At 38.0% G+C, this 10,256-nt stretch overlaps 1 long non-coding RNA gene across 1 annotated transcript; it reads right to left on the bottom strand.

Annotated features, from left to right (window-relative positions):
* Positions 1-2,203: 2,203 nt before the first annotated feature.
* Positions 2,204-8,685, bottom strand: LOC134535273 (uncharacterized). Its single transcript, XR_010075597.1, has 4 exons — positions 8,558-8,685; positions 6,647-6,745; positions 5,255-5,406; positions 2,204-2,476 (listed from the first exon to the last, which is right to left on the bottom strand). It is a non-coding gene; the product is annotated as an uncharacterized LOC134535273 (long non-coding RNA).
* Positions 8,686-10,256: the final 1,571 nt, after the last annotated feature.

Below are 10,256 nucleotides of genomic sequence, written 5' to 3'. Positions count from 1 at the left end.
TTCTAAAACATGTTCTCTCGTCTGTGCAAACGGTAAATGATGGCCCCTGCGCGTATAGGACCCTCGTCTCTGAGGTGGTCCACGGGAGATCCCGAGGGAGGGGTGGCGGGAGAGGGGTGGTAAGACACGCCTGTGGGGGGCTGGTCAAGCTGTCTGGGAGCTGCCCCTCTGGGGAAGAAGGTCGGGCCATTTGGAAAAAAAGTATCGGCCTTTAATGGTACCGAGTGTATTCTGTAAACTTTATAGTGTAAAGAGAAGGGTAAGGGAGGGGTTAAGGGGAAGGAGGGTAGTTTACACCGTTTAGATAATATAACAATCAAAATCATAAATGAAAAATTCAATAAAATAATGAAAATGGACTTACCCTCCCAGTGGGAGGGGCTTGGAGATAGGTTAGGGGCAGAGAGAACAATAGACAAATGATTGGTGTTGTGAGGGGTAGGGGAGGGTCTCCAGTGGATAATTACCTAATTCGCATATATCCTTTTTTTTGGACAGTGCCCCCCCCTGCTCCCCTACTCACGGTATCTTGCCTCCAGGAAACCACTGCTAAGGTTTTTCTGGGCTTGAAGGACTCTTTGGGCGTGTGCGTTAAGTGTGGAGTGTTTCTTCAAAGCAAATAAATTTTCAGAAAAAATAATTAATATTTTTCGTATTTTTACATACTAAAAAAATTTAATTGTTTGAAATGTTTGTATAAAATACAGGAAATATATACTTACTTCAAATATTTTCTGGTGATTTTTCATGCTGTACGAACAAAAGTATTAGCTACTTTTTATTCTAATATTACCCCAGAACTCCATAAATTATGCCTTTGGATATTCATATTAATGCCTCCAATCCATAAATTTGAGGAATGTCTATCATAATAGCCTAGGGCAACATCTATACTAATATTATAAAGCTGAAGAGTTTGTTTGTTTGAACGCGCTAATCTCAGGAACCACTGGTCCGATTTGAAAAATTCTTTCAGTGTTGGATAGTACATTTATCGAGGAAGGCTATAGGCTATATTATATTATCAATAACATTAGGGATCCTTACTAACAGTCCAATTTAGAATCAAATGCGTTGGAGGGGATTAGATACAACATGCAGTACACGTACGAAGTGTGTGTTGACGATGCCGCAGGCGCTAGAAGTTAACGACTATTTCATTGTTAGTGCAGTCCTCATTACCGTTGAAATTTTACGGGTACTTTAAATATCAAAAATTGCCCTTTTTTCAAGTATTTTACAGACTTTAAACTTCACAGTAATGTTCCTTATGTTACGCAGGATGACATTTTCCGAAAATTAGATCCCATGGGTGGTTAAAACCAGGCAACAGTTGGTACTTTGTCTGCATGAGAACAAGATTTTGCATTTTTCATGTCTTCTGCGTCTCCATGGCAACGGGCATCGCGCGGCAGTGGCGTACCCACAAGGAGGGGCATGTATAATGAGCGGCGCAAGAGTGATCTTCCTGTAGACTGCCGTAGCAAAGTACGGGTACATCAGTTGTACGTTGCGTGCACGAGACGGGAAACCATCGGTGCTATTCATTTTCTCTCCGGTACATTATACAGCATTGTAATAAATTTTTCACCGAATTTTTATTTATTTACCATTACTGTAAATGGGAGATGTGGCTTAATTTTTTTCCATTAGTATAGCCGTGCGAAGCCGGGTCGGGCAGCTAGTTATAAATAATAGTGTGCTATCTGCAAATGCTTTAATGACGACCAATGAAATGCGAGGAATTTTCTACATGTGTTGTTGCTTGTATGAGTATATGGCACGAATGCTATGTTAGGCGTTGAGAGGAGAGTAGGGACGCAGAATGTTGCTGAAATTTTTGGAAGCCACTCCGTGTTTCACCAGTCGTGCCAAAAAAAAAAGTTCGGTTAGTGTGTCACTCATATTAAGAAGAGTAATTAGATTGTGTAGTGGATCTTCGCCATGTTTTGTAAAAATATGATGGAGACTGTTGGTTGATCTTCACAATTACTTAATGCTATGTATTAAGAGCATGCATTGATCTAGGCCCCAGGGCCTGAAGAGAACCAATGGCGCCCGCCAATCACGGTGCCCGGGAGGTTCAGCACACGTGTTTCATGTCGCACTTCCTCTCTTTGACAAAAGGGGGGGGGGGGGGGGGGGGAGATAAACCGGGCTCTACGGCTACCGGAGGTACGACGTCAAAGTAATCCAACAAACAATTTTTTCCCTTAATTTATTTTCATCCAATCATTTGAGTACACTAAAATTTTTGTAATAGGTTTAACTAAAAGCTCTTTCAGAACCTATTTGTACAAACACCTTAGAGCATTATCCAGGTAACATCATGTACTTAAAATTAAATTTCGTAGCGAGTTTCTCATGAGCTTGTTAGAAACTTATTCTCTTTGACTTCGCACTCCACTCGGTAACATGTGATAAGTTGGCCTTCGTCACCGTGCAGAGTGAAGATAAAGTCCAGTCCACCCTTCAGCTGAAACAAGCACAAACATTTTTATTAAACTAATATACCTACTAAGAAATCAGAAAACTTTCATATGGTTCTCTTACAGAGATACAAACCATAAACAATATTATTTTACAAAAATTTCAATACCTCGTAAGATGCGACGAAATTTAGTTTGATAATAATGTATACAGAATTTTTTTGGAAGTTAACACTCAGCCCAATAAATAGAAGAAAATTATGTCAATTGAGAATTAAAATTACATAAATACACAGAAAAAATCTGAAGAAAAAAAATAGTTTGGGGGCGTATATTTAGTCGTGTTTTGCCTATGATGAAGTGACAACAATTAATTACATTAAAAATTGTACTAGGGCGTTTCAATAAGTAATGCACGTGTCAATTTTTAAGTAGAAACATAATTAGTAAAAGTGGAATTATTGAATGGAAAGAGAACTAGATAGTGCTACTGACTGGGAACAATGCAAGGTATGTAGTGCTACTGACTGGGAACAATGCAAGTTATAGTGATTCCATGTGCCGATAGTGTTCGTCTGTCACCGATCAAATGGCGTTAGTGATTGCATCGTCCACTGTGGAGGAACAACTACTTGTGATAACACTTCTTTTTGCGAAATGAAATAATGTTGGAGAGATCCATTCAGAGACGGTGGAAGTTTATGGAAAAGACAGTATTGACCGTACCAATGTGGGAATATGTTCGTGAATAATTGCAGGGATACTGTTGAGAAGTTTTGGAGCAGCCACCCACCCTACAGATAGGACCTGGCACCCTCCGATTTCCTTCTGTTTGGGCCCGGGAAGAAGTTCCTCTGCGGTAAGAAGTTTGAGTTTGATTCTGACGACGAACTCAAACCGGGCCCGAGTGAATGTGGCTTCTCGCAATAGATGGAGTTCTATGAGGCTGCCATTTTAAAACTGATCCATCGTTGAGAGAAAGGCCTCAACATGCACGGATGGTAAATGCTCTTTCACAGCATTTCCCAACACAAATACCAGATATACCAGGCATGCTTGCCATGTCAGGCCATCCAAGAGTTTCATGAGCATTACATAATCCAAATGCAAGTACTGTTGAGAAAACAGGTTTTTTTTCCTTGCGCTCTGTGTGAAGTTTCACTTGCCAGTAGCCACTCTTCAAGCCCCTTGTCGAGAACCAGCAAGTGTCTCCAGAGTGTCAGCAATACTTGGAGAGGGCAGTTGTCCTTTTTGGTGATGTCATTTAGCTTCTGGTAGTCCACACAGAACCTCAGTCTGCCATTCTTCTTTGCCACCAGAAAGACTGGGGAAGCTTAGAGACTCACTGGTGGATTTATTACCTTACCCTTCATCATATCTGAACTCATCTTCTCCGCCTCTTTGTGCTTTCATTAAGACAGCCACCGAAAGGCCTCTTGTATTGGTTTATCATGGCCTGTGTAAAAGTTATGGCCGACTTTGCTCGTTATTCCAAAGTCAGTACAATCCAGTGAAAACTCATCCTGTATTTTTTTTTTTTTTCGTGGAAAATCAATAACTTCATTTACTCATTCAGAGGCATTATTTTCCACAGATTGCTTTGATAAGTGCTAAGTTCAGGATGTGGTAGAGTTTACTAATTCTACTACTTCAGTAGTACTACACTACTAATTCAGTGGTGGTAGAGTGAACTCTTAAGGTGGAGTAGCTTCACACTGTTCTACCCAAAGGACTGGTTCGCAGTCAGCAGTTGATTCGTCCTGCTTCAAAAACAGCATTTATGTATCAAGGTTGGTCACCCTGATTGGCACAAGCTCACCAACCTTAGTAATGCTGTGGTGGCTAATCAGAAGTCTCTCCAGGACTACTGACATATCTGGCTACATTTTGCCCGTAGGGTTTCCCTGTATTCGGGCTGCCCAGAACTGAACCAGTTTAATCGACTACGACTTGCATTATAGGCGCTTCTAATAATTGTTTGGAGTTAACAATGCTACCTGTTCCACTCTGTTTCACAATGCCTGACCTTCCATGTCAAGACCAAATACATATTGATTGAGTTTGTCAATTTCCAAGATTAAGTTATCATTTATATGCGTGAAGTAAAAACTTTTATTTAAATTTTTTTGGTTTGTATTATTTGTATACTTAAATTAAAAATAATAATTATTATTACTGAGTTAGGAAATTATTCAAGTTGAGCTGGTAAATTTTATTCCATAAGCCACATAACTCTCTATTCTCGTTTCATAAAACCACATAAATCCTACAATAAAAAGTCAAAAGGTTGTAGTCATTTTATAACATATTTGTATTGAATTTGAATACTTAAAACTTATGAAAAAAACTTTTCATTTACACATCCAAAATAGTTGATAAAATTAAAGCCAATTCATAAATTGTAAATTTATTATTGCAACTGTAAAATGACTTCAATAAAGCAACAAGATATCTTAAAAGCTTTTAAGGATATTATATATTTGATGTTAATTCGTCGTGTAAGAATAAGTTTTTAATGAGTTTCATAACCTGTTTTGTAAATCAACCGACGTATAGAAGTAAATTCATATCAAAATTGCCTCCTTTCCCTTCACTCATTCCAGAAATTGGTAAAGTTATAAAATAACTGTAATAGAAGACAATATTAAAAATATAAATATCAATATTACTTACACATAAAGGTAAATAAAAACAGTTTTCATAACTAAGTAAAGATTATTAACATAGTATGGCCCTAAATAAAACATAAGAGAAACATAGAGAACATAGAGAAATATTTAGGAGCAAGATTATTCCGGCATAGCAGAAAACTTAAGTTATAATACCTTTTCTGTAGCGGTGACATTGAATTTGTAGATGTATTCTTGTCCAGCTACAATAGGGCAGGAACCTTTTGTAAGAGAGCTGCAAGCTTTATCGTCATCAAACACATCAAAAGTACCCAAAGCTGTTGCTTTCAAAGTCTTGCTGGCAGCAGCTGTAATAAAAAAAGAAATCTATGGTTAAAATTTTCTTGTACGAAATTCTTTTGACAAACCATTATATCACGAGTGTTTGGAAAGTTTGTTCTCCGGAATTATTGACAACATGTATAAATTAGCACTGCACATAAAAATTTATATGCTAAATCAATAAGCGTTGCAAATTTATGGCGAATGCTTATGGGAAGTTCTTTTTTTTCATCGAATGTCTTGTCTAGTAGAAAAAAAAATAATTATTCTTCATATTATTCAGTTCATCAGGTCTTTTAATCTGAAAAATTCTTATAACATTGAGACCGGTGTAATATTATAGAGTTTTTTTTGTATATTTTTACACAATTATCGTGAGACAGTATTCAGAAAGTGTGACGGAGATGTATTACATGTAAATACAAATCGTCTCCCTCTGCGCTGCCTATTGTTACAAAATGCTCTAGCGAAAAAAATATCTAACGACTTCTTTCATTTAAGATAATTATTGAATTTCGTAAATTAGTTATTAAAGGAAATAAAGTATAAGATTGATATTTTTATTTCACTGGGTGCTACACCAACGTATGATTTTCGTTGCTATCATCAGTACCTCATTTTACAAAACATTTCACCTGAGCTGCGTCGATTTTGAGCACTAGCAACAGCAAAGTTTTGATTTTGCATGACAAATAAAAATGTAAAACATTTCCGTGTCTGAGGTGTTTATTTTTTGTTACAATTTTAGAAAAATCTTTCAATTTTGAAAAAAACACACGTATTGCTTCAATGCACAATTTTTTTTAATATAACCCACAATAGTTAGGCAATGATTCAAAATATATTTCATTATAGAAAATAAATGTTTCTTTGATAAAAAAAATGCTCAGATTTTTGTGAAGAAAAGAAAGTCTAATTTAAAGAAAGTCTGTGTGCAATCAACCAAAACGATACATTATTTGAAGTTACTTAACAGCTCTATGATCTAACATGATCTATGTATATAAGCTCACTGACAGCTCACAAGAAGGGTTAGGGAAGTTACTTGAGTACTTTTTTCATTTTACTGTTGTTTTCCATTGCTCTAATATATTTGCTAATTCTTATGAATGGTGAAATAATTAAGTGTTCAGTCATTTAGTTCCTTAAAAAGCCACAATAATATGGTTTTTATGGAGTCCAAGGCATAACCACTTAAGATCAAAGGTAAATTCTGGAGTGGTCTAAGCGACGCAGTAGAAGAAGTCACAGAAGATTGGTACTCACGGGCTTTGAATGTAACTGTGCTGTGAGCTACTTGGCCGATAACGAAAACACACGCATCTCTCCCAATATCCACTGTCTCAGGAGCAGGAGACATGTAGCCTGAAAATAAATACAAATCAAGAGTTACAAGTTAAAATGGAACAAAAAGCAACACCGGTTATTCAGATACAAATATGTACAGTTATTTGTGAGATGATTTCGGTAGAAATTGGTGTATGTATTATGTACGTTGTTTGCTTGGTTTGAAACGGAGCTGGTCGCCTTTAACAATCACGCGAAGAAAGATATTCCCACAGAAATGTTACGAGTCGCGTGCTGCTGTGTCGTGTGAGTGAACCTCCGTGGGGCTGCAGCGAGACGCTCCGAGCGCCTGAGAGCTAGAGGACCAGCCAGGCCGGTGCGCGGGCAGCGGAGAACATTCCAGGTCATTCGACCGCCACGTCGCCCGGAAGTGACTCACGTGGCGAGCGTTGCAAAGAAGTCTCCAGAAGACCGCCGTCCCTGCGGGGTGCACGAAGCCCCTGCCCGGACCGCTCCGGCCGCTCCGCCGTCGTGTCGCCGCTCTCGCCCGGCGGACTTTGATACCAGTAGGGGTGAGACCAGTAGTGACCGAGTATGTAAAATGACTTTGTAGGTGAGGTACAAACGTTTTACAAAAACTTACATTAAAATAAATAACTTTATTCTGCACAAAAATAAAGTATTTTTAAAAACTAAAATACTAAACAATTATTATTACTTTAAAAAAATTTAAGTCATAAATAATAAATAATTATTAAAATTTAGGATTAGTATTTTGTACAATAGTATCAAGGCTGTGTATATTGTATCACAAATGCAGCATTTTAAAAATTTTCTTTGCGATAAGCATGTTCAGAGCCTTTCTATTATGATCATTCTGAATGCGGAAAGAAAATATGATTTGTACCTTATGATGTCAACTTGTAAACGTTTAGGGTCACAAAATATAATGAAACACCTCAGTAAATACTGTTACAAGGGTAGTTAAGGCGAGGCAACGAGGCAGGCCAGCTCGCGCGCTCGAGCGCTGGCGGGTGGTGGGGGGGGGGGGGGGGAGGGAGGCGGTCTATTAGTGGGACACACCTGATCTGATTAGCAGCAGCGCACCGCTTACCTTCCATCGGGCTTCCTCGTGGAAACCTGCGACTCTGGAGAGTTCAGCACGTACCCAGAGATCCGCCCGAGTCAAGAGGCATGACTAGGACGCCGTTGTTTCTGGAGGTTCGAGTGTCAGTTGGACCCAGGCGACGCGACACTTGGAAGGGGTGTGAGATCATTGCAGAAGGGGGCTGAAGGGTGTGCCTCCGGGGCTGTGAAGTGAAGAGGACGGAGTGACAGTTTGGTGAGCGATAGCGGGCGACGAGCGATGGGGCTCGTGCGCATGTGGGACTGTGCTGTGTGCGACGGGCGAGTGAGTAGTGTCAGGCTCAGAGTTGCGAGCAGCAGGGAGAGCCACTGTCGAGCCGAGCTGCAGCGGGGAGAGTGAACTGTGCTCTATAGCAAAGAGTGATTCATTTGTTGACCGACATTTTAAGTGTTGTAATTTAATTGATAGTGTAAATAATAGTTAATAAATATACGAGTAACTTTAATTAATTCGACTACTAATTTCAAACCTGTTTCCCAATAATAATACGATTGACCTTTTAGTAATTTAAATAAAAATTTTATATATTTGTGCATTTGTTTTTATTTGTTTATAGTGAAAAAAAATTAGAATATGAAATAGTTAGTTTTTTATTAACTGCTTTAAATTGTTTGCTTGTATTTATCTTATAACTGCTAAACATAAGATGTTTGAAGAAAAAACAGGAGCGAATTACCAAATAAACTCTTTAATATGAGAGCATTGTGATGCAAAAAAGTTATCTTTAATTGAATTTCACTTACACTTTTTAAAATCCAAAGTGAAAGCGGGTGAAGCCAGAAGAACAGCAAATACAATTTGCCTCCACATTTTGTAGGATAGATGAATGTATGCTTAGGGTAAAATGTGAACAGCAGTAACTTGTGTGGATCTAAACAGTTGCTCAGTTATATATTGTATTTAGATTGAACTTTGGCTTTAAAACTTAAGTAAAAACACCTCAGATGTGCTTATCTTAATTTATATTCGCTTGACCTTTAAAATAATATCTTATGCGTTTATTCTTCTGAAAGCGCAAAAAAAATTATCTTTTGCAGCTTGTTTACTTCAGCACTCAACACCTATCACTAAAGTTACAATTTAAAACCAACATATATAATATTTATTTTAATGTAGTTTAAATAAATATGTATGTAGTATATATATATATATTTATTTATTTGGGCACCACTCTTTAAAACAGTAGTAAAAAAAAGGATTTACATATATACTTTATATTGTAGGCCTAGGTACTCTTTAAATTAATATTGCAATTTTACTGTGACTGTAATCCGTGATACTAGTATACTGCTACCAGTACTAGAATTTTATATCCTTATCCTTACTTCCTTACTATCCTTACTATGCTTACTAATATTATAAATGCGAAAGTAACTCTGTCTGTCTGTCTGTTTGTTACCTTTCCCCGGCTGAACGGCTGAACGGATCGTAATGAAATTTGGCAAGGAGATAGATTATATCCTGGGGATGGACATAGGCTATCTTTTGTCTAAAAAAAATAAATTTTAAAGGGTTAAAAAAATATATCATAAGTTTATGTAACGTTTGTCATAGATATACAAACTGTTAAGTGTCATTCCTCTATGTCTGCCGAGCAATAGCTTTCAAGTCATTACGTTACGTTTTGCTATTGTAAGGAACTAAGGGCGCGGTTACACGGGACCCTGAACTACTTCAGGTGAACATGTTTAAGTAAACACGTTTACAAACGCGAAAGTGTGCGGTTACACGGTAGTTGCTGAAAAGTGTGTTTAGCTCTAAAACCGATTGTCTACTGTCAACGAATGACTGTGTTGTTGATCTCTATTTTTTAATTGCATCCAGAAAACGCGGGATTTTCTCACTTGTTTATACAGCAGTATCAGCAGAAATGAAATGTGTTTACATATTGCTCAATATTTTTTTACAAATCGGGAATTCAGACATGCACAGTAAAATTTTTAAACTTATTTTTTATTATTTTTTGAGCGAGAGTACCTATCTCAGTTTTAAGAAAATTAAGGTCAGGATAAATTAAAAAAATATATGTAATTATCTGTTGGATTTTTTTTTGTTGCATTCGGTAAAATATTACTCGAACTTGTGCCAGAAACACTTTCCATCTAGAATTTCTGCAAAAGACTGTTTATATTCTAACCAGCCAATCAGAGGCTAATGTAGAAGATATGTCGATCTGAACTACTTAGCCAACCTGTTTAAGTTAAATGAGAAATGGCCTCGAACGAAACATGTTCAGACTGTGTGTAACCGCACTCAACAGCTGAACATGTTCACCTGAAGTAGTTCAGACTCCCGTGTAACCGCGCCCTAAGTAGAGAGTGACTTGTCCCGGGCTTCTGAGAGGGGCACAGGGAGGAGCGGGAGCGGTCCCCGAGCAGGGGTCGCTGCCCAAGAGCAGGGAGTGGTAGGAGCGGTCCCCCAGAGAGGTCGCTGCCTACCAGA

Source organism: Bacillus rossius, chromosome 8, assembly GCF_032445375.1.
Source record: "Bacillus rossius redtenbacheri isolate Brsri chromosome 8, Brsri_v3, whole genome shotgun sequence".
Classification (NCBI taxonomy): Eukaryota; Metazoa; Arthropoda; class Insecta; order Phasmatodea; family Bacillidae; genus Bacillus; species Bacillus rossius.
This window is presented reverse-complemented; position numbering and strand designations above follow the sequence as displayed.